At 32.6% G+C, this 26,023-nt stretch overlaps 1 long non-coding RNA gene across 1 annotated transcript in view; it reads left to right on the top strand.

Annotated features, from left to right (window-relative positions):
• The first annotated feature begins 7,644 nt into the window (after positions 1–7,644).
• LOC131424137 (uncharacterized) overlaps positions 7,645–26,023 on the top strand; it is a 32,793-nt gene continuing 14,414 nt past the window's right edge. Inside the window, exons 1-2 of the long non-coding RNA XR_009226686.1 lie at positions 7,645–7,779; positions 13,270–13,381. This is a non-coding gene — a long non-coding RNA (uncharacterized LOC131424137). The remainder of the gene's footprint in view (positions 7,780–13,269; positions 13,382–26,023) is intronic.

Raw genomic sequence — 26,023 nt, 5'->3', positions numbered from 1 at the left:
AGAATTTTTTTTTCTCAGATTAAGATGGGCTAATTTTGGAAAATGTAAACTCCTCAATGACTTATGACTTACTTACTTGAGTTATTTAAGATGGTTAGAAATAACTCAAATGTGTGATTATATAAATTGTTAATATAGTATGCATGATGATTTTGAGTCCTTTTAATCGTTTACCTTTGATATGACCTGCTGAATGAGAGAGAATAACTGAACTTAGAAATGTCAAATCTCTTACTAGCAAAATTAATTGTTACATCACATTTTTTGGGTGCTGCATTTACGTATAGGTCTTCTACTTCTATCATTTTAAGGTCAGAAATAAAATATTTATCACTGATAATACTTCTTCTCATATGTCTTCAATATTATTATTCATTAATCAATGCTGGCCACTATAGATGCTATTTATTTTAATCAGATTCACATGTAAACCATAAGGTTTAACCTTGACTATGTCTGTAGTCCATGATGGTTTCAGAAAGATTTCCTCTATTAAACTAAAAGAAAATTTTCTGTGGTTAAGAAAAAAATCCTCAACATAAATAGTATTAATATTGCATGTGGGTATGCACTTTTTAGATATACTTGTGGGAGTTGCCTAATTGACTGATGGTTCCAGCTGCTACACTCTGAAGTCCATCTGCACCTTGATGAGGAGATCATAGTCCTCATGGGCTGCTCTCATTCAATGAGGAGAGAGGGTTGATGGCATGCTAAGGCAATAAGTTCCTAGGAGATATGGGACTCTTCTGATGGTTGACTTTGGCTTATGTCATGTCCTTGGGGAATAAGATACTTTATGTCAGTCCAGAAAAATCCCTTTAGAAAACTAGGTCACATGGCAGGGCACAGAAAACATAGCATTCACCAAGCACACACTACAAAAGTGCTAGTAAGAGGGCCACCAACATTCCTGAGATGTCCGTGGGTTCTGTCCACTACAATGTAGGGCTTAGAGCAGGAACATAGTCAAAAGAGCTGGGCTGGTTAATATCCACAGGCATAATGGCACCTCAGAGGAATTATCAAAAAGACTTGCAAATTCTGAAGGGCAACTGAGGGATCTTGAAATATAGGCAGTTGTACAGATGGTTAAAAGACCTTGGTATATTTCTAAGAATGAAATAAGAGAAAATAACATTTATTACATTTAAACATTAAAAATGAAAAAGCCAAGAACCATGGAGTAAGAGGATGAAGGTGATCATTCCAGTAAAATGTCACAATCTCCTGTTTAGTGTCTAGACCTGAGATAGCTTTCAAATACAGAGATCACTGACTCTAAAGGAAGCCCAGTAAAAGGAGATACTACCCTGCTGTGCTGTGACAAGTGTAGAATACCATGAGAAGGAGAATGTGGAGATATTTTGAGAATTATTGGACAAAGGTCTGAGTTGACAAGGATATACAGAGATTCAAAGCATTATAATCACTCCAATTTCACAGCTATGACAATGGGCCAGTCAATAAATCCAGTCAATAAATGAAACCTTAAGTCCTGAACAAGATGGATGCCCTTTAGTTCCATGATCTCACACTGTGATAATTTTCCCATTTTGAACTGACCTCACATGAGGTCCCTGAAGTATGAGGGAAAAGTGATCACAGTGGGGAAGCTAAGTGGAAATCACTGATAAAAAATTTAGTAAATCAAAAAAAAAAAAAAAAAAAACAATATTGATCCTGAATGAGGGGAAAGATTTTGATGAGTAACCCTATTAAATCCTCAAAATTGTCAGATTTGCAGTTTCGGTTATATATCTTTATTCAATTTTCAATTTTTCTCCTACAGAAATTGGGTGAAGCTTGCAGAATGAGTATTGATTACTGTAGTTCCAACTAAGTAGTCACCCTGGTCCTAGTTGCTGTACTGAACTTGGTATCATTTTAGACCAGGCTAATCAGGTCTTGGGTACATAGAATATGACCAATGATTTTGCAGTTATGTTCTTCTTTATTCCAATGAAAAAATTATCAGAAACAGTTTACATCCAAGTGGAATGCTTAAAAACATTCCTTTATAATATTTCTGCAGAGGTAAGCAAACTCTCCCTCTGGCTGTCATAATATAAACTGAAAAAAAATATTGACTGGGTATATCACAAGACATTATACTGATCTACTGCACTGATGACATCATGCTAATCAGAAAGGATTAAAAATATTTTTAGTAACTAATGGCATTTCTATGACACAGTATTTCCAGAGGGTGAGGTAAAAACACTATATACATTCAGGGATATGCTACCTTAATGAAGTGTTTAGGCGTCAAATGGTCAAGAGATGCCAAAATATCCAAACCAAACTTAACATAAAATATCATCTACTACAAGGATAGAAACACAGAGTGTCATAAAACTCTTTTGTTCTGATCATGAGAAAAACTTACAGTAAAGTGGATACAAGAGAAGAGACTGGGATTCTAATTAGGATAAGTTACACTCCATGTTTGTGTAATATGTCAAAATTGACTCTAGTGTCATGTGTAAGTGAAAAGAATAAATAAAAAAATAATAAGATTAAAAACAATTACCATGGAACTCACTAGTTAAATTATATATCACACCACACCACATGGGAGTAGACAGTCTCAGAAAATTCCAGAAAGCCTTTTAAAACAAATAAAGTTCCAGTTTCAGAGTGAGTACTCTAAAAGGACAGGTGGTTTACTTCAGAAAGCAATATTTGCATGAAATTAGAAACCCCTGTATAGTGCTATGTCCTGAATATATGGGACTAATAATCAAGAAGGAAAGAAAGTATAAATGTCCACATTTATAATCACTTCCGTAACCAATCATCACCAATGAACCAATGAGTGAGTTTGTGCTTTTTATCTCTGAAGTCATGGTCCCTCCAGTTACACTCTTGCTAGGAGACCATTAAAGTTCCTATTGATGTATATATTACCATGCTGCCAGAGTACTCTGCACACCTTGTTCCTGGGGAATGGAAGGAAAAGGGTAACTATCTGTCAAAAATAATTGATACAGATCTACGAGAGGAGGTGGGGCTGCTATTTACAATTGGCTCAAAGACAAATATATGTGGAACCTTGGTGATCCATTTGGTTATCTCCTGTCACTCACTACTTCTCCTCACTATAACTCTCAACACATACATACATCAATCTGACCTAACAAGGATATAATAACCAAGAGTTTGGACCTCTCAGAAATGAAAGGTGAAGTTACAACACCAGGTTAGTTATCAAGAACTTCTGTGTTCTCAATGCATGAGGGTGAGGAAGACCTAGAAAATAGATATGAAGGAGTAAGTAGCTGACCTCAGATCAGCTGCAGCCATGGGCTGTAGTACATTCTAGGAACATCTCTATTCTAGTCTTTTCTCATGAAGAAAGGCCCAAGGGACCTGGAGTAGCTGGTCTTAAATTTGTATGAGGTAATAGTGTAGTGTGGCATATCTCTTATGGGAAGTATATTTGACACTTTGAACTCATCTTAGCCTTCTCTGGGTACCTTTGTGTTTTCGTTTTCTGGCATTTCTCCCTAGTTAGTTTATTGCACAGATAATACCATCCCTGGTTCTGAGATGACCCAAGTTAATGTTTGATGGACACTTAAGTATTTGCTAGAGCATCCATGCTTATTTTTTGGTTTGTAACCTATCTATTTTTTCACTTTTTTTTTAATAAGAGTATAATGATTTATGTCTGTCTATATATTTCCATTGTTTAAAATAATCATGAAAAGAAATATGCTTTTTTCTTTAGTTACCTTAAATCCATTCCTAGAATATTCTCAAAATATAAAAATATATAAATGACCAAATTATGATTGGAATTATAAAAATTATATTCAATTTTAAAAATAACTAAAATTCATATACTTCCTTGACTTCAAATCTACTGTTTGGTGATGAAAGTGTTTTATAAAATGGATTTATAGGGATGTGTATTTTACATTTTCAGCACGTTAAGAGTGAGGAAATACATACACAAATGCTCTATAAAACAGAGATTTAGGTAACTAGTTATATAATATTAGTTTACTTTTAAAGATAATTAATTACACAGAAAGGATATATTTTATCCCTGTCTCACTAACACAACCACTATTTGGTTGATGCTATATAATACCAAACACAATTTATAATGCATATTTAACTGTAGTTGCAAATTTTCTCCATCAAGATAACAAAAAATATTTTTGAATTATCTCATAAATTCCACTACTTTATACAAAGACAGTTACTGTTACTTGGAAAACAGGAAAAAAAGAAAACCACATTCATATATTTTTAAAAATTTAAAATAAATTTTTTATAAATGATGTTGGGTCAATATGCTTTATAAAACAGATTAATCAGACTAATTTTAAGTTTTAATATATTCCATGAGTATTTGGTAATATCATTTAACTTATTGTTTTAGTCAGCTTTTTTGTTGCTGTGACTATAGGATCCAACCAGCACAATTTTAAGAAGGAAAAGTTTATTTGGAGGCTCACGGTTTCAGAGATCTCAATCCATAGACATCAGACACCATTTCTTGAGGCTCAAGGCTGAAAATCATAGAGGAAGAGTGTGGCAGAGGGAAGCAGCTCACATGATGATCAGAAAGCTGAGAGAGAGAGAGAGAGAGAGAGCTTCACTTGCCAGTTACAAATATATATATACCCCAAAGCCACGCCCCCAATGCCCCACCTGCCTTCAATTACTACCCAGTTAATCTCATCAGGTGAGCAATTCACTGATTGGATTAAAGATTCGAGAAGCCCAGTCATTTCCCCTCTGAACCCTCTTTCTTTGTCTCACATGTTAGTTTTTGGGGGACACCTCTCATGCAAACCATAATACCTATGGTATTATTCTAATTTCCATAACAATAATTTCTATTTGAATGATTTCATTTTAAATTATAAAGTTATCAATTAATAAGATGCAAAAACAACATTTAACTGTGATAACATATTATTAAAGTAGATATTAAATAAATGCCAACTATTTTGGGAATAAATGTCTAAAAAGTACATAAGTTCAAGTTGATTGTGGAGACATATGGTTAAAATAATGGAGCTAGAAGTACTAAAAAGAATGAAGAGATCAAGATACAATGCTTAAAGAAAAATGCTTTCACCTGTTATGTTTCTTCTAACAGCATTCAGATCTTTTATGATCATTTTAATTAACAGCTCTTCACAAAGTGACTACTTGTCAGAAAGAAGCACATTTTATTGCAAACAAATTCTTAAGATAAACATGACTGGATATTTTAATAAATGCCTTTTCAGAGTGATGATGCATGAAGCCAATGCTGAAATGTTTTACTTTCCTGAGGTGGGTATTAATATGATGTTAAAATATAGTGAAATAACAATATGTGTCTCTAGGTATGTTAAAAGTAACTCTAAGCATTGTGTGATCTATACTCCTAAAACAACTGAAACAAATATCACACATATATAGTCAATTATATATTTTCTTCTACTTTACACCTGATAAAGGATATTAAATAATTTTATTTAAGCACATTTTTCTGTCATATGACAATAGTATTAGCTCCTATCAATCTATTCATTGCAAATAGAAACTCTTGATCACTTTTTATTTGCATGCTTTAAAAAACATCTTTAGGGTCTGGAGTAATGGGGTATGCTTGTAATCCCATTAACTAGGAAATCTGAGTCGGGAGAAGCACACATTTAAGGCCAGTCTGGCAATTTAATAAGACATTCTTAAAATTTTGAAAAATAAAGTTATATAGATAGGGCTATGATGTAGTTCAGTGGTAGAGCATGCCTGGGTTCCATTCCCATTTTCACCAAAATAAACAAAGTCCTTTGAAGATGGTACTATAGCTCAAGTGGTAGAGAACTTGCCTAGCATGGATGAACAAGGCCCTATATTGATTTCTGTATCACAAATGTACACACACATCATCATCATCAATATCACTCTAAAGCTAATCTCAATTTAACAACGCAATCAGTAGTTGAAGAGCATGGCCTCAAGATGATGTAAATTTTGACAGATTGTTTGCATTTAGGCCACATTATGCAATACATTGTTTATAAAATTTGAAATGAATGGTCTAATAGTGCATCACCTTTTTACTCTTTCTGCCTGATGCATAACCCAGGAAGAAATTTGACCTCATTAGCAATGGAGACATTAATAATGGTAGCTGTGTAGTTCACAAACTTGTCAGTCACCTTCTGTATTCCAAAAGGACACATACAGCATCTGTGCAAAATAACTACAAAAATAATTGGCTAAATAAACTTCAAAATATTATGACATTTTGTGGCTCTTTAAATGAGATAATTGGCTTCTAATCTGATGTAGCTAATGTTTGAATGATTGTTGTCACCGAATGGTCCCAGAAAGACTAATAAAAAAAGATCTTTTTTGAGTATGAAATTGCTATAAAGAAAGAATATGAATTCCTGCCTCTCTGCTTCCCCTACTTGTTATGCTCATGAGATTTATACATAGAACAGCTTGGATTTCAGATGCCACAGCCTGTTTTTACAGGGAACATTAATAAAAATTGGAGGAAGAGAAAAGGAAGAACCTTAATCAATGTGGGGTATGTAAATTCAATTTGTGTGGGCTGAGGAGCCTTTCCTTGAATCTAGTAAGGATGGTATTTATTGGACTGTGTGTTTCCCCTCTTTCAAATGTTTCTTTATCTGCTGTCACCGTCTTGTTTTACTGACATGAGACAGATCTATATCATTAATTCTAGAGGTAGTAATTCTAATTATCCTTCCACTCTTTACTCTTTTGGTAGTGTGGCAGTGGAATTTGAACATGACAACACTCAGGGCATGAGCAGCTGATTTGAGTCCAAGGGACTTGGGTTACTCTTCAGGCTATCTGCTGTGCACTTAAGACAATTTGAAGTTTTACTTTAGAATATGGAAATAGTTGCTTTTTATTTTGAAATGAAAGAAAACATCAGTTATTTAGACAACTCTCTAAAATGTGGATGGTAACAGGGTCCTGAGAGGTAACTTCAGATCATGCGGACTCTGCTTCTCTGTGCTGCAAAGAGGTTTAGCTGGAAGAGGAAATACTTTTCCCAAATCACTACCTTCAGAGACAAACTGCAGGGGACTTGCTTTGTGATGTAATTTGCCCTTTTAAAACAAACAAATAAACAAACAAACAAACAGTGAATTAGATACATTTAAATAACTACTGATTTAGCTTGTAAGGAAATATAAATCTCAAACGATCTCTATTCTTTCAATATGTTTTTTATCCAAGAATGTTGCATGGAAAAAAACAAATGATTGATTTGGATAGAAACATCAATGTTTTCTTCCATTACAAAATGTAAAAAAAAAATAATAACAATAAAAACGATTTTGTATTGGTATGCTATTTCCAATCACAAGTAGCATGAGGTGAATTGAAAATATGTTTCTCCTTTTCCTTTTTGTCCTTTTTATTAATCCATCATCTACATAATGTTTACAAGATTGCTGTAGCTCCATTGTTTTCCTTCCTTTCTTCTTTGTGACATTGAATTAGCATCTGAGAAATTAATTGCCTCACCACTCTGTACTAGCTGTTCCATTGTCTGGTATTGGCCCCTCTGTCCAAGATTGTTCTGCTTACATCACTGAGCAGAGAGCAGCATGCATCTTTTCAGTGTTTGTTTCCTGACAGCTCTTGTCTTCAATAATAGGGAGACAGAGCTTTCAGAGGCTGTATTAAATAGACTTACTCAGTTTGTTTCTGCTGTTGCATTACACAACAAACCTGAAAGAAAATATATATACTGAGAAGCATATCTGGCGTAATTCCCAGGTACGTTGCCCCAAATGTTTTCTTTCAGGATTTTGAATTCAGTTTCTATGGGTAGGAACTTATCCTGAGGTCCATATTCATTTTATTCATGTGACAATTAAAAGAAGTAGTAAATTAGTAAATTCATCAATAAGGCATCATGTCACTTTGAACAATAGGAATCTATTGTTATGCTCCTGTTTGAAAATCAGACAACTAGGGCAAGAGGTAGAACTTAAAACCATAGCAACAAAGACAAAATATGACCAAAATTCAGCCACAAGCAGTAGGATAGAATAACTCAAAGGATGTCTGATTTTTCTCTTCTGGTTATGAACTTTTCCTGAGGGCAAAAGAAAGTGGAAAACAAATGATACAAGATTGCTTGGCTATACAGCTCTTTAACTAATAAATTATCAAAGTTTTACTAGGAGGCTAAAAATTGCATGCTTGGTTCCTCACCCCCTTTTGGAATTTAATATGTTGCTTAAAGTATCTAAAAACCAAATACAAAATTTGGTGCTACAAGTTTCTAATAATCATACAACCTCCTACCATTTTGTTAGTATTTTTAGAAAGAAAAAGTAAAATTTCACCTCATGTCTTGAAAAAGTAAATCTTTCACAAGTCACATTTGAATTTTGCTAGTTCGTGCTATTCAGATCTATAATTCACCTCTCTGGGTTTTGCTTATTAGTGAAATAATGATAACTTCTTTAAATACTCTTGGAGATAGCAGCTAAGTCAAGTGTCTTATAAGGACCAGCTAGCTATTTTGTATGCTGTAGGGTGAAGTGAGTGGCAATTGTGAATATTCTTGGCAACATAAATAATATGTAAATAAGTCATGCTCTCTTACAGATAATAACTGTAGAGTTTTTACAGTGAAACTAAGATATCATAATGCTTGAAGAAGAAGAAGAAATACGTAATTGTTCTAGTATGCTTCTTAGATTTTTTAAAAAATGCACTGAATGATTTTTAATGCTCTGAATGATCTCAGCTGAAAATTATCTATAGCTCTAGAGGGCAGAAGAAAAAATAATTATCTGATATTTATTCCTTTCTTTGTTTTCTCTCTAATTGGCAAAAATAGAGCTAAAAAATTCTGATGCATGAATTGCGGAAGAGAATATCGAAACTGGCAGAACAGAGCACTGTAGAACTTATCCCACCTGTCCCAGGACTCCATAACCTTTATGCAGTAGGGGAATGTGCATGGGGTGGTCTATGTGAATTCAAAAAGAAGCCCTATTTCTGAATTTATGTTTAGAAAAAATGACTCATGGGACTGACATTCAAAAAGGAGGCTGGTTGAGAATTGAATCAGTTCTTACCTTGGAGAATAATAAGGATGCTTCTTGTGAAGTAGGTTTTCCCAAGATTTATCAAATCACAATCTATTTGGACCTAATGGGATTGTTATGTAGACCAGAAAGATAGGGTAGTTTAACACTTTTAGATTTCTAAGAAAGAAGTATGTTGAAGTGAGTGAAAATACTATTATTGTGAAGTCATAGAATCCCATAAAGTTAAAATATATTTTCTCAAAAGCACTTCTTACACACTATGAAACTATAAGCACAGTCATTTCTACACTATCTTTTTAAATCCAAGGAAAGTGCAGGCAACTAACTACTATTTAATAAAAGTAATAGAAGCTGTTCCTTTTTGCAGAAAACATTTTTCATCTACCCAGTGCCAAGAAGGAATATTAATATTGATTCAGACTCAGATATGAATCCTGACCTCAAAAGTACTGAATGTGATTAGCCTGTATGTGCATTGGCCCCACGGATTATGAATTCTGACTTTTTCTTCATGGTCACAGTTTAAATCAAAGCAGTTTGAGCTTTCTATAGTAACATCAAAACTCTCTATATTTTTAAATGATTCTGATACAGTCTATAAAGAACAGAAAATGATTTTTTTGTTTGTTTGTTTGTTTCCCCCACTGTATTTCTCATACCACCATTCCATTTACTGTTAGGACATAAATTCTCAAAATAATTTTTTAAGGAGTTAGAATATGGTAAATGCACATTTTTATCTTAGTTAACTATACAGGTGAAATAATAACAATAAAGTAAGCAGATTCAGAGATAATAAAATGCATTTTTCTCTTCTAAAGGAAACCTTCTGCATAACAGCAGACTATCCCAGAACATGTGAAAAACAAGAGCACTCAGACTCAAGGAATCATATATCTTTAAATAGCCTTTATTTACTCAGCTGATTTAGAAATGCAGTGTTCCTTTAAAAGGAGTAATTCTGTGTTTCTTTGTGATTTTAAAAACACAAACTCAGATGACACCACTTTCAAGTTTGGGAAATGTCAACCTCGAAATTATGTTTACTTTCAGCTAGAAATCCAAATCCAGGTGCAGAAATCTTGAAAACTAATTACTTTTTGTCTTTTACACTTCCTGAAATCTCTCCTTGGTGATGCACATCATCTATATAGTCCATAGATTTTATTGTGGATGACTCAGACATAGACATTTTCTTTCAGAGTATTTATCTCTTTGTCTTGGGTCAGTTATTTTCTCCCAATTACATTATTTTATTTTCTGCCCTTTCTTTGCAGTTTTTTTGGGTTTTTTTTTTCCTCATTTACTTTCTCAATTTCTTTACCCCCCAGGCTCCTTCATATATTTATTGTTAAGAAATCTAAGTGAACCAAATTGTAGGTTTTTCATGCACAGCATCATTTCAGAACACTATTTAGTAACTTGATTCCCACTGGTTCTATACTTTCTAAAAAGCACAAAAACAGACAAGATAATACATTTAAAAACATGAGAATTGAGAATGGCTAAAGACAGATAAGTAAGTCCCGATACTTTTCTGTCATTAAGTTTTGATGAAAATAGTATGATTTGAAATGTGGTTTTTGAATTGTCTGGGCAAAGCCTGCAGTGTTTCACAGTCTTCTCATCTTTCTACATTTGAAATTATGCCTTGGTGACAGTGACACGAAGACCACACCAAAAAAAAAAATCAGGTTTTCCTAATAAATAAGTTTTCTGTGGTTATTTTAATTATTTAAAATCATATTGTAGAAACAGTCCACTTGTAAAGACTGGCCACATGCTTGGTTTTGAGAGTCTGGTCCCAAAGAAGATTATCGGCCTTTCTTTGTTCTTTGTATAAAACTGTATAATCTTTAGGATTTTCCTGTTGATTATGCCTTTCAAAGTTTCTGCAGTCTCTTTAGGGGATCAGACTACTTACATGTTAAAATAAGCTTTTGGTGGTTAATAATAAAATTACTTTATCATACGTTTGAAAATTATTACACAATATATACACATAGCGATTGCTCTAGTTTGTATCTTCAACATCTCTCACATGCTCACATATTAAAAGCTTTGTCTCTAGGAGGGAAATTTTGAGAGGTGGGGCCTTGTGAGAGTTCCTTTGGTTCTTGGGGCTTGTCTTCCCAGGAGACCACAAGACTAATTTCTCTCTTTTTCCTGCTGTGAGATGGGCAGTTTTATCCACCACAAGGCCCTATGCCACAATTCTGCCACAATGTGCTGCCTACCACAGGCTCACAGCAATGGAACCAACTGATCACGGACTTAGAACTTTCAAATCTGCAATCCAAAATAAACCATCTCTCTTTATAAATTTTTTATCTTGGGTATTTTTTTTAAGGTGGTAAAAATCTTACTGATACAAAGGCACCTAACTGAGTTCTTTACTGAATCCTCCAGAGTTTACGTGGCATTATCTGAGCACATAAAGTACTCTTAATTATTTAGGATTACTGATAAAAGAATAAAAGTCACATGAAGGGGCTAACAGGTAGGAAAGCCCATAGGTGGACGAGGTAACTTGGGAAATTTGTCACTGTGTGAATCCTTCTTGGGTGCAATTTATGGTGCCTTGATACCCCATTTCCTTCTTTGTTCCTCTGAACATTTAGCAAACTTTCATTGAATCACCGTTAGAGCAGATGCATACAAGACAAAGTGAACTCAGAACAGTTCCTGAGAAATCTATGAAGCAGACAACTAAGCACACAGCTATAAGATTAAGTGGGTACTAGTACAGTGTGGAAGAAAAGGGCCTATGGGTATCCTAAGGCAATTAGGACACAGGACAATGAAGTATCTCTGAGGACTTTAGAAGCCTCTGAAATGTTCTCTGCATCAGAGTGGCTTAATCAACACTGTGGTGTCCAGTACACTATCAAAATGCTTTTCTTTCAAGGTTAAGGTTTGTTAATTTTTTCCTGCCTCTTAAGTGGTGATAGGAAATAAAAATTTAGGCCCTTGATGTTAAAAAATCATATTAATATGGAAGTGACCTTAGATATATTATTGTATAATTAGAATTTATTGGGAAATATTGTTTAAGGTTTAACATTGTATTAATTTTCTTAGATGTCAAACTACAACTAACTCAGTAACAAAGGGATATTTTCAAGTATTGAATAGATAAATAAATGCTGCTCTCTGAACCACTTATGAAAGAAAATTATGGGAGAGGAATTTAAAAATAGAATTTGTCTAATAGGTAAAGCAGGTATAAACCATAAAAAAGAGAAAACTAATTAAGTAAAGAAAATTCAAGAACTAAGTATCAGTATATATTTCCCAGAAGGAATATGGGGAGATCTTAGTGGAAGGCTAACACAGTAAAATTATGTAGAAAAAGAGAAATTGTAGAAAATTATGTATCTTAATAACTAGTTTTAAACTAATACTTTGTATATCCCGGTTTTCAGTTTATTTTGTCTAATTTTCTTCTGATTATTGTTGTAACCCTCTTATGGATTATCTTCCTTTTTTCAGTTTTGGGGAGCAGCTATCATGTAGAACTGAAGCTCTCTTTCTCAATTATTGAATCACAACAATCATTTCATATTAAGGGGAACTGTAAAAGCTGCTTATAAAAGTTGGTGTCAAGAACCTGTAATGAATAGATTTTCAGTCTTAAAGTTATTATTTCATAAGCAATGAACTTCACACATCCAAGTCCCTGAATTTTCTTGGCATTAGCTTTAAACTCTATCCACAATGTGACCACATCTTAACTACTTCTATCACTGTCACTTAAGAGCCTGTTGTGGCCATATATTGAATTATTGCAATTCCTTCCACTTCCACTCTTATGCCTTCATATTTTATTCTTCCCTAATGGAAAAAGTGTACTTTGATATGTAAGTCCCAGTGTAACACATGGGCTCCCATCCCACACAGAGTAGAAGCCACTTCTACAGTGTGACCTGGTCCTGTGCTGTGACCCTGTCTTCATTCCTCTCTATGCTTCCTTTGTTCCTCAAGTGCAGCTATTCTACTCCTGCAACAGGCAAAGCAGAAGCAAGTCGCCCTCAGGACTTTTGAAACATGCAGTGTTCTTTAACTGAGGAGCTCTATTTTTCCTTATTTGTTTGTATGCTTCTTTACTTCCTTAACACCTTCACTAAAACCCTAGCTACTGACTGATATGATAGTTTAAAAATCTTACTTAATATTTTAACTTTTTTTTTTTTTAAACCAGAGGGGGTTTGTGGAGGTCGCAGAAAGAGGCAGCTCAGGATGATGGACTCTTGACATATGTCACAGGAATTGATTTCAAGGCATATTAAAGGCACAAGCAGAGATTCGTTCAGGTAAGTGAGGAGTACACATTCAAGGGGGGAATGCAGGCTATCTCAAGAGTGAGGTGTGCCTTTGGGGGTATCAGGCTATTAATTTCAAAATAACCCTTGTGAAAGGTGGGCATGGGAAGGTATGTGGAGAAGACATCTGTCTTGTGAACACAAAAGTTCTAGCTGGTCTCACTTATTTGATCAATAGGGAACATTTGGGGAAATACACTGGTTTATAGGTTTCTTAAAATGTCATACTCCCTTTGTTTAACTTATTCTAAAAATAAACATAATAGCACAGGGCAATTGTCATGAGTAAATTTATACTAATTTTAAAGTTGTGTGGGGATTTAGAGTAAGCTTAAGATTTGTAGATTTCTCAAAAAGGTGGGAGTCGCAGGCCTGAAAGAGAAACTTACTTGGGGAGAAAAAGTATAAGGGACTTTAGCAGGTAACTTTCAGACTGAAATTGTGATCTCCTTTTTCTTCCTTTTGCTTCAATTTTGTCTATCTTTATTGTTCCCTGTATCCTACATCAGTAACAGCCCATGTTAGAAAATCTAACTAAATCTTCTCATTTGATTCAACCAATTTAATTTAGATTTTAAGTTACTAAAATAGTAAAAACTATTTTAACCTAGAGGAGGTTAAACCTTAAAATAGTTAAAAACTATTTTAACCTATATAGTAACCCTAAGAAACCAATCTGTATTCTAATCCACTTGTAGATAAATTCTTTACATGTAGAATCTACAGTAAGTGATGTTTTAGATGTGGTAGTACAAAAGTATTTAATTTCATCTTAAGCCATACCAATCATCAAATTGTGTGTAGTTTTTTTTTTAAGAGAGAGAGAGAGAGAGAGAGAGAGAGAGAGAGAGAGAGAGAGAGAATTTTAATATTTATATTTTAGTTTTCGGCAGACACAACATCTTTGTTTGTATGTGGTGCTGAGGATGGAACCCGGGCTGCACGCATGCCAGGCGAGCATGCTACCTCTTGAGCCATATCCCCAGCCCCTATGTGTAGTTTTAAAAGAAATGAATCTGACTTAACTTTCCTATGTACACATATAAATACACCACACATCATGTACAAACACAGACTGGGATCCTAATTTGAATAAGATGTATTCCATGTCAAAATATCTTCTACTAACTATAACTAAGAAGAACAAATAAAATTTTTAAAAATAAAATAGTTATTGTTTCAAAATTCACTTTTATTATTTGAAATCAAATTAGTATACATATTGAAATATGTTGAAGTTTTATCTCTCCTTACATTTATTTATGAACATACTCAACTTCTCAAGACTTAAGCACTATAAAAAATAAATTTAAAAATCAGTATTTATTGTTAATTTTTTTTTGTTCTTAAGTTATTTATTGTGTCTTTTCAGATAACTTTTAATCTCTTTAATTCCTTTGCTCTCGAAAGGAAGACAGTATGTAACATATAATATGTAGTAGTGCTTATTAGCATATACAAATACTTGTTTCAGTTTTAACAAGTTCTTTATCTTCACAGTTCCTTTTTACATTTAACTCTAAAGATGTTCCTTCTCTAGTTGTTGTAGTTCAATGAAACATAGAAAACAAGTTCCAAAAACTTTACTCAGTGACTAACTCTAAAGATGGTTCTATAAATTAACCTGTAGACACAGTCATCTTATAATAACTTGCCATTAATAAGGAATCATCAGATGATGTTGTCTGTAATACATATATAAATGATGTCTTGATATATATATATATATGTGAAAATGCACACACATATGTACCCAAACATAGTAAAATGATTACTCAAGCCAAACAAACATACATATCCTACTCTATGCTTTCGTGTGGTTCTCAGGTCTTTATTTATCTGTGTGTGTGCAAGTGCATTTGTATTTCTAGTCACATTTTTTCAATACATTTAGTAGCTATGATAAATATGTCTTTTGTTTATTCTAGGGAAAGAAACATTCATATTTCAATCATTTTTTAAACTTTTGATTTTTAATCTTCACACATTTGACTCATGATTTATTATTTTAATGCACATTTATTCCAAGTAGCCTACTTAAATAGGTCAAATTTTACAAGCATTCTTCTATCTCAATTTTTTTTCTCTGAATTTACAGTATTTTTGCATTCACGGGTACAAAAACATCTAAATTTATTTTATTAAAGAATGCATTCAGTTTACCATTTTCTTAGAGATGGGTGAATGAGCCATAATTTTCATTTGTCAAATGGCTTGTGTTATTTTTCAAGCAGTTTTGGATTATTGTATAATAAATTAGTTTTTTTCTGACAGAGTTGAACTTAAAAAAATCTTCATGAGAATAAATCATCTCATTCTTTATGGAACATGGAAGTATTGTTGTCCATAAAATTTGGATGGATTGCAAATGAATCTTATAGTGAAAGACATAGGATTCAAATTATATATATATGTTTGTGTATAATTGAAACCTATAGTAATATAAATTTTAAAGTATGCATTTTCTTTTGTTGGTCTCCAAAACAAAGCAAAACAAAGTACACAACACTGCATCTACATTCAACAACCTTACATCATTATTCTATTACATTAATGCTCATTAGTGTTACCCTTGAACATTGAATTCAACAAATGTAGAACTCAAGTAAGTGGGTCAAAATGTCTCTATATATTCTTTTTAAATTATTTTGTAAAAATAGATCTGAATATTCAAGACTGAAATGACGTATGGTACTTTTGAAAACATTCAGATTATTTTTTCACACTATTTGTTAGGCAAATGACTAGGCATGTTGTAATTCAGGAAATAATACCCAAAATAAATAGCATAAAGAAAGATCACATAAATTTAAATATGTTAATATGGGGTTAAAAACTCTAGTTAGAATCCATTGCTATCTCATGCACATCTAAGCGTACTGTGGATTCAAAAGTTAGGGTGATACATGCACTGTATTCAATGATATTTGGATGGTTCATAAGGAGCCCCATAATATTGAAGTATATATGTTATAACTTAAATGAGTATTACTGTCAGTTGTTAAATGAGTGTTCTCAACACTTAATACATGAAAAATAACAACCAAAAAAAAGTTGTTTCTCACTGTAACTACAATAATAAAAATTGGGGGTGTGGAATTTGGCACATTTGTTTCATTACATCATTATTCACAATGCAGCAGATCTTAGAGCATTTTGGATTTTATATTATTGGATTAGAGATGCTCAATCTGTATTATCTTCTTCATTTTTCAGATGAGGAAAATAAGGCACAGAAATGTTAAACATATTGTCTAAGATCACTGATCTAGTAACTAGAAGTTCCTTAGAACCTGGCCAATCTGACATTCACAATGTCAGTTTCACAGAAACTTAATCCCAGGTCTTGCTGAATGCAGATTTGGGCTGCAGACTGAGCATGTGCATTTCTGCTCATCTTCTAGTTGTTGCTCCTGTTGTTCTTCAGACAAGATGTGGAGAAACAAAGCTTTACACTGTTTTCTCTGGTGAGCTAGGCAGGGATGGAACAAGGAAGCAGAATAAAGGACCCCTTTTTCTCATAAATGCTTTCCATGGCACCCAATTTTTCATGCCAAAGCAAGCAGAAGATTGAGGTGCCTAGACCTGATAAAGCTTAAGCAAGGTATTTCTGTTCTGATGGCACCTGTAATATCAGGCTCATTGCCTTATAATTACATCACATTAATTTTTGAAACCAAAAAATTCTTTTAACACAAACTAAAGGAATGTTTCATGTTCATGTAAATTTACTGATATGATTAAACCTTTGGAAGAATTTGATGTTATTCTTAATATAACTTCAGAGAGAGCTATGAGATTAAATAAGATGCTCTTCATCTTGTATACTATGGGCCCTGGTTTAAATAATTCAAAATTTTCTCTAAAATGAACCTTTATACTCTTCTAATAAGAATGGAATTTCATTAAGGTCTTTTAGTGTAATAGAAGTCTATTTTTCTATAAGCTATTTTTTTTCTCAGTAACTTAGGGGATATATGTAAATGGTTAAAACAGAATTATTACTCAGCATTCTTTAACATCCATATAACCATAAGAAATAAAAGGATTTATCTGAAATACTTTTGTTCTTCCTTTAAATATTTCTGCACTTTTGAGTTGGTGAATTTTAGCCTCATGCTACTCTAGTTTCTGCATTTCTGAAAATTTTTTAACTGCTTTTTTAGAATCTTTCAACATTTTTAAAAAAATTTCTCTAAAGTTTTCCTTCCAGAGATTTATTATTTCGACAGATAATAAACAGTTCTTGAATTTATTGTGTTTTGAATTTAATGACTTTTGTTAGCTCTGACTCACGCTTTTCTCAGTGATACATTAATTATTTTATCTTTGGATTGTTTTCACATAATGTGTATGCATAGTGGTTATCAGTTTTTTCTGACTTCTGAGCAATAGGTAGAAAACTAAGGCTTAGTGGTAATGAGTCTCTGGGAAAAGTAGTTAAGTGAGACAATGGCAAGTATTTTTTTTTTTAAATTTCATTTATTTATGTACTTTTTTTAGTTTAGGTGGGCACATTATTATTATTATTATTACTATTATTTAATGTGGTGCTGAGGATTGAACCTCATGCATGCTAGGCAAGCACTCTACCACTGAGCCACAATCCCAGCCCAATGACAAGTATTTTAATCTGAAAATAAATATTAGTTGAGATGAAGAATATTTTTCTTTTTTTAAATTAATTAATTAATTTATTTTTATTAGTTGCTCAAGACAATACAATGGTCTTGACATATCATACATTTGATTCAAATAGGGTATGAATTCTCATTTTTCCATGTGTATAAATTGCAGGATCACATTGGTTAATATTTTTCTAATGAGACTTTTCTGAGTATCATCGGTATCCAACTTCTTAAGATTAATCAAATGTCCACAGGTATGCTCTTGTGCCTTTATATTTATCTCTCCCATGAGAAAAAGTAGCTTTCTTGCTGAACATGATATGTACATATACTGGTCAACTTTTTCAAGTTGGCATTTAACATATTAATTTTTTCCTTCCAATTTGCTTGAATTTTTTTTTTTAAATTGTCTATCCAAGTCAGAAACTGATAAACTAGCTCCATTCAGAGGATAATGCTGCTTTTGAAAATCATTTATGAAAAGGATAATGATATTAAATGATACTCAAGTCTAAGTACATAAAACTGGCATTCTAAAGAGCAGTGAGGTTAGCAAAATGTTAGAAGTCTCCTAGTTAAAGAGCTATCTAAATGGAGCTTTCCTGATAAAGGTAACTGACCTTTACCAGGTGGTGGTTCTTTCAAAAGTCCAAAAGAGTGGGTGGAGGTCCATAGCACAAAGATGGATGAATAAATAGTGAAGACATACAGCCACACAGCCTAGAAAAAGGTCAGTTCTTTCTAATAGGGCACTGGCCATTTAGGAGTGTGAAGGTAAAATTATAATTTTTAAATTGAAAATGGAATATGACATAAAAGAAGAAGATGGTAATTTTGAAGTGAGAGCTGTGATTGTATGTAGTATGTCAGGAGAGTAGACAGCTGTAGTTCAAAAAGGGAAAACACTGTTATTTTTCAGAGAAGAGATAATCGATAATCAATTACCAGTTTAATGAAAAGTCAATGAATTTAGAAAGACAGAATTTTAAAACAGCACTTAAAACTGCTGATTTTAAGAAAACTAGAACATGGCCCATTCAAAAGTAACTTTAGAGATTCTCTGCTTTGGGGTAGGAAGTATTTTGTCAGAGAGGGAATAAAAAAATGGTGTTTACAGTATAAATAACTATGACATTTATAAAAATGCTTATGTCATGAGCAGGCAGAAGTATCAGAGGTTCCATTGTAAAGTGTGTGCATCTGGAATTTATCACGTTCAATAGAAAGTCTCTAGAAGTGTACTTTTTCAAATAAATGCTTGAATATCAGTCTTGTTATTCTTTAGTGATATGTATAAGCATCAGTAAAACCTGCTTACTGGTTTAATACCTTTTTAATGATACAATTCTGACTTATAAAAAACAAAAACAAAAGAAACTCCAAATTCTGGGATGAATTTTCTTCACAGGAAAAGTGCCCTTGTTGAAAGAATTAAAATTATGTGTCAATATTAGAATTTAAGAGGAAACATGGGAGAAATTAACCAACTATAGATAGGGCAGAGGGGTGGGGGGGGGGGAAGGAGGGGCAGTGGATTAGCAATGATGGAGGAATATGATGGACATCATTATCCAAAGTACATGTATGAAGACATGAATTGGTGTGAACATACTTTATGTTCAAACAGAGATATAAAAAATTGTTCTATATGTATAATAAGAATTATGATGCATTCTGCTGTCATGTATTTAAAAAATAAAATCAATTACAAAAAGGAAAATTAGAATTTAAAATATATCTCACTAAAATAAAAGCTTCTTACTTTCTTATTTTTATAATAAGTCACAAGAAATGATTATGCATTTTTCTGGGCCAAAAAAAAAAAAAAAAAAAGACCTAGGGAAACTAGTCATCCTTCCTGTCCCTAGCCCATTCAATATCCTCTTGTGTCCTTTTGTTTTGGTAATATCCTAACCTGATATTTGTAGGTATAATTCAGGTCTTGTTAATGACATTTAAAATCACATTGAAGGCTAGGGGGCATCCAAATTACATATCTTAATTTTCTTGTTTATCATCACAGGAAGTTTTTGAGTCAGAAAGTTAACACACTATAATCCCCAATCATGGGGTCTTGAAATATGGATATATTTTTCTTCATTTGTCCAGTGATAGATACAGATATAATTTTTTCAATAATCATGAATTGAAGCTATGAAAGGAAAATACTGTTTTCCTAGAGTCCACCTTTCACCCTTGGCAAAATGAAATCTCCCATAAAAGACCATAAAAGTATGAAAATCAGTATTTTTCTATGTACATTCAAAAATGATAATGGAAAAAGGGTCAGAGCATATGGAAGGGAACTGGTAGAAACAGACTGTAGGGTCCCTCTTCTACATTCTGTACAGGTTGTTTTCAGGTTTTATACTTCAAGGGGCACATGTAGGCATCATTTAGTATGTTTTTTTCCATTTTAGGGGAATTGTAAAGAAGACTTATGCCCCAGTTTAAAGTATATCGTAATGTTTTACCACAATGAGCCTTTCTGTTCATTTTCAAATATCATCATTTATATTTAGAAACATTTATATGTTTCTAAATACAAATTTAAAATAATGTTAAAAAATTTAACATGAATACATTATTTTCAATTATTAAGTAAAATTCATTTTAATGTAATATCCTATGTAAAATTAAAAAAAAAACACATGGAATTATGGAAGGAAATATCAGAATACTCCTGTGATCTTACTGAGGCAAGAATTTATCATTCCAAGGAAGGTGTAAATCCTAAATTTTTATATAACTCAGTTGTACTCTGAAAATTTCATAATCATGTTGCTATATAATAGCTAAGCTCTATTTAGGACTTCTTCTACACCGGCACTGAGCTGACATTTTCCATATTTTAACTTATATAATCCTTATAGCAACCTTATGGAGTAGCCAAATAATTACCATATATTGCAGAACAAGACACTGAGACCATAAGTTAAATACTTCATTGAAGTTAGTTTGTGAATGTAGATTGAAGGGAAAAAAAAATCCAGATATTTCTTACCCAAAATGCAAGCTGTAACTGTTTTGCTTCTATACTGTAGCTCATAAGATATTATGTAAGAACCTCATTTTGTTCTTATTGGGTGTTTTTGTTGTTGTTGTTGTTCTATTTTATTTTTTATTATTTATTTTTATTGAAATTTATTTTTAAAACTATACATTAAAATATAAAAGTTCGGTATTATCATGGTATCATATTAATGTATAAACAACATAACATTTAAATCAGTTTAAACAAATTTGTTTCTTCAAACATTTGTCACTTATTTATAGTGAAAACTTTAATACACTTAAAGTAACAACTCAAAGTCAACCTTATTTTCACATTTTATAAGTGATTTCTGAATTATCTATCTAGGGAAAAGCTAAGCATAGGTAAGAAAATGGGTTAGTTAACTTACAAATATATATCCATCCCTTCTTGCTTACTAACATTACATGATTTTACTTAATGTGTCAATGTGTGGATCTAAGATGAATATATTTCTCAGCAATTCTTGTGGTTAACAGTATTTAAATGAAACAATTTTAAACAATGAAATGTAACTAGGAATAATTGGGCAAGATTTGGGAATCTTTAAAGGAAACATTTCATCTTGAATGCAACATTTATAACCTTTGCATTCCTACTTCATTTAGTTTGAAATAAAGATGTGATACATAACAGGCAGCATTTTTGAGATAATGAAGAAAAAGAGTACATTCTTAAAGATGGCAGAGTTTAGAAAGCCTAGATACCATTGAGTTTCTTTATTTATGAGAACAAAAAGAAACTATTCTAAGAGTTAAATAATGTTTCAGGGTGACTTTGACCAGCAAGTAAATGGAATTTCAATTTGCTATAGAATATAAAATTCATCACATAGACAATTTGCTTTTGTCTTAAATAATGTTAATTCAAATTGTTTGTTTTCATAGAGACTTAGAAGGATGGCAAAAGATATTCTTGTATTGTTGAAAAAAATACTTTCCTCTATGGCTAAATATATTTTATTTCATATTAGAATAACAAGAAATTGGTCTTAGAAAGGGAGAGTGTAATTTAAAAATTGAAGGGTGCCAAGCATATCAATATTTCAATTATATAATCATTTCATGTGAATCCAATATAAATTTTAATGTAAGGGGATAGGGTTTTTTCAATGTTGAAGACTGAATAAAGGATAATTTTTTTAAAAGAACTGTAAAGCAATCCTAAAATTATATCCAAGTGAACAAACAAAATCACTGTAAAACTAAAAATCATTTATAAAAATGTAGAATGAAGAAAGGAAGAAAAGAAGAAAGAAAAGAATAAACTAGTTCACTGTGCAAAATAATGAAATACATTTGTTTTAATTGAAAAAATAAATCAGTACCATGAAATGATTCATTTTAATTTTGTTATTGCTTTTTATATATATACACATATATATATACCTTTGTCAAAATAGAGCCAAGGTGAGTTTTTGTATAGGGAAATGAATTCTGAAAATAGAACATGCAATTTCATATTAACTGTTACTTAGAATAAAAATAATGATAAAAAGAAAGTTTACTATCAATAGGAAATGACTTTCTCAAATAGAAAAAAAAATTGCCAATTAAAATATTTGTTCTGATCCACATGTGGTGGCATTCGCCTATAATCCAAGTGGTTTGGGAGGCTGAGGCAGGAGGATTATGAGTTCAAAGCCAACTTCATGTACAGTGAGGTGCTAATCTGCTCAGTTAAACCCTGTCTCTAAATAAAAATTATAAAATAGGCTGGGGATGTGGCTCAGTGGTTAATTGCCCCTGAGTTCAGTCATCCCAAATACTATATATATATATATATATATATATATATATATATATATATATGAAAAATGTCTGATTTTTTTAATAAAAGAAAAAAATGCTATGATTCTGTAAGATGTATTTGAAGTAGGGATTAAGAGGTATGGGAAAAGAGAAATAATCAAAGTTGAAAAAGAACTGGAATTGGAAAAGTAAATTTTAACTATTCTCACAGAGCAGCTATGTATAGAATACTATATCTTACTACTCAGAGACTTAGTTCTGGTTGTGCCTGTAGCCTGATTGTCTTTTCTCCTTATTACGATCAAAGAAATAGATGTTTATCAAAACTGAAGTTTCAGATGATAACCCCCTAAGGGCATCCAATTATTTTCTTCTTCTGCATCCAGCTACTGGGAGATGGAAATTGATTGACAGATGACTCTGGGGTCCAATCCTCCAGGCCCAGTGGTGTGCCTCAAGATTGAATCAATGTTGAGACTTCCAAGACTCTTTCAAGGACATCCTGGGGGGACCTAATTGAGCTCCAAGGGATAGGACATAATTCATTTTCAACTATCAATAGCTCCCAGCCTGAAGAAGTATACTTAGGCCCAGAAACAGCTTGAAGAAGTTACAGGAGGCAAATCAGATCTAGATTCCTTGTACATCAGCATACTCATTGGAGAACACAGAAGAGCTTCATAATTTAGATAGTGAGTAGTGTTACTTTTCCACTGGATTGTCCATCTTTCTTATTCCACTTCTGCTGTTATAATGAAGTATCATTCGTTAAATAGTTGAGTAGTTGACAATAGTTGAATAGTTTATAAACAGCATGAGTTTATTTTTGACAATTTTGAAGGCCAAGAAGCCCAAGATCAAGGTATCAGAACATTTGCTAGTACCTGGTTTTGGTTCATAGGTGACATCTTTATACTCTGTTCTCATGGTATGGAGGGACAAAGAAGCTCTGTGGGTCTCTTTTATAAGGGCACTAATTCCATTCAAGAAATATCGGACCTCAGGACATTATAATCTCTTCAAAACCCCAATGTGATACCTATGTATTGGTAATTAGGCTTCAACATACGAATTTTGGGTAGATATATTTAGAAAATAGTCCTACGGTACAATGAGCTTCATGAATTTGATAGTAGCTATTTCTCCGACTTTAGTGTCCTTCTTCTGTTTCTCCCAAAACTTTTCCACAACCTTTCAAATCTAACTCTAAAACTACATTCCAGAAGTTTTTCCTAGGTTTCATGTCATTCTCTTCATTCAAAACTCTTTTCTTGAGTTTCAAGGTTTTCTAACTGGCACTTATTGTATATTTTATAGTAATAGTTTGCTTACTTCTTGTGACTGCTTGATGAAAAGGAGACTATTTTGGATGACAGCAGAAAATGTTTCCAGAGATTAGCTACCTGTCTTGATAATGTATACATTATAAAATGTAACTTACTGTTTACTGGAAGTTTTAGAAATTTCTCCTCAGTCAGATTCATATGCTTCATATGTCTAGAAAGCACAGATACACCAGCCTTGCAATAGCACACAGTTCAAGTATTTCCCAGTCCAGCTTCATTCTACTTTCTGGAAATGGCTCTGTGAGTGAAATTAGCATATGGCCAATTTGCTGGATGCCCAGAGGTTCTTGGATCATGCTGATATATCTTTATCTACTCATTAGGATTATGGCTTGAAATTTGGTTTTCTTGAGTTTATGCCTATTACTCTTGAAATTATTATAGATTAACAATTCATTCACATTATGTTCCACTTGCTCCTTCTATGAAATGGATTAATTAAGGCTAATCTAAAAGCATACTTAAAAAGAATAAAATAGACCTTATTATTGCTGTATGTATATATGTGACTATATGACCAATGTGATTCTGTAACCTGCACACTAAGAAAAATAAGAAATTATACCCCATCTGATTCAAATGTATATGTCAAGATCATTGTACTGTCATGTGTAACTAATTAAAACAAATTTTAAAAAAGTAATCACAGAACAGTTAAAAAATTAATGAATTAATTAATTAAAAATGTGTTGACCTACCTCAAATTATATGTAATGTGTTCACAATGGGCAAGAAAAAGGAAATGATCTTCTAGTTATATAATATCTTTGTCATTACTAGGGCAACATTTAAAGCAGTATGTCAATAATTGATATACATGCATACACATACCTGTTTGTGTGTGTATTTGATTTTATAATTTTTATATATTGATAAGTTCTCTTTCAGTAAATGTAAATGTCTTTCTCTATACCATTGAAATTAGCATTTTTCAAAAGCTCTTCTTGAATACCAATGAATACCAATGCTATACCAATGAAATTAAAAATGGCCTTTTATTTCAAATGAAGAAATCTATGTAATGGGTAAATTCTGACCTTATTGTCAGATAAAACTGTGCAGGTCTCCATGATTTGACACTTACTAGCTTATTCTTAAAAACTACCAGATTTCAAAAAGATCCTCAAGTTAGGAATTAGACTTATGGCTGATTCCATGTGATAATCATAATTCTAAGCCTGATTTGCCACCATTTATTCATTCCCAACAATTCCATATGGCAGAAAAGTGTAATGACAAAGAGAAAACAAAACTAATGTTTAAATTGCTCTTGGTGTGTAGAGGGGGGTGTCATAAAGAAATAGAAATTTACGCTTGAGGTAAAGAAGAAATAATATATTAAATACATTCTGATGTTGGTGTTCTGAAGACTGCTTAATGATAACATTAAAAGTCTTGGCATCACTGGAACAGTGAGGGCCACTGAAGGAAGAAGAGACATGATGTTGCATGTCACTGGGTCAGAGATGTATTGGGAACCTGTGAGCACAGGCTCATAAACATCAGCAAGACTAGCAAATGCATTCAAGCCTTTAAGGCAGATCAGGAGATTTAGTTAACTATGAGAACAAAGAAGAGTCTCCATGAAGGTGGAATTTAGAGCACTAATGGCCATAGCTTGGAGAGAAAATTTCAGCACAGGGTTAGGAAAGACAGTTTGGGGAAACCACTGGAGATATAGAAGTAGATAGATCACACACACACACACACACACACACACACACACGAATATTAGATATAGATATCAGGTAATTAGGACTTAGAGACATGAGGTTTGCATGGATTGTTGACTTAAATTATCAGCAAAAGTGGTGTATGTGCAAGACAAATTTTACATTCAATTTAACTCAGGAATTGCAAACACAGGGATTGAT

This window comes from Marmota monax, unplaced genomic scaffold, assembly GCF_021218885.2.
Source record: "Marmota monax isolate L192 unplaced genomic scaffold, Marmota_monax_Labrador192_F-V1.1 WCK01_AAM20220418_F8-fsc00091, whole genome shotgun sequence".
In the NCBI taxonomy this organism is placed as follows: Eukaryota; Metazoa; Chordata; class Mammalia; order Rodentia; family Sciuridae; genus Marmota; species Marmota monax.
This window is presented reverse-complemented; position numbering and strand designations above follow the sequence as displayed.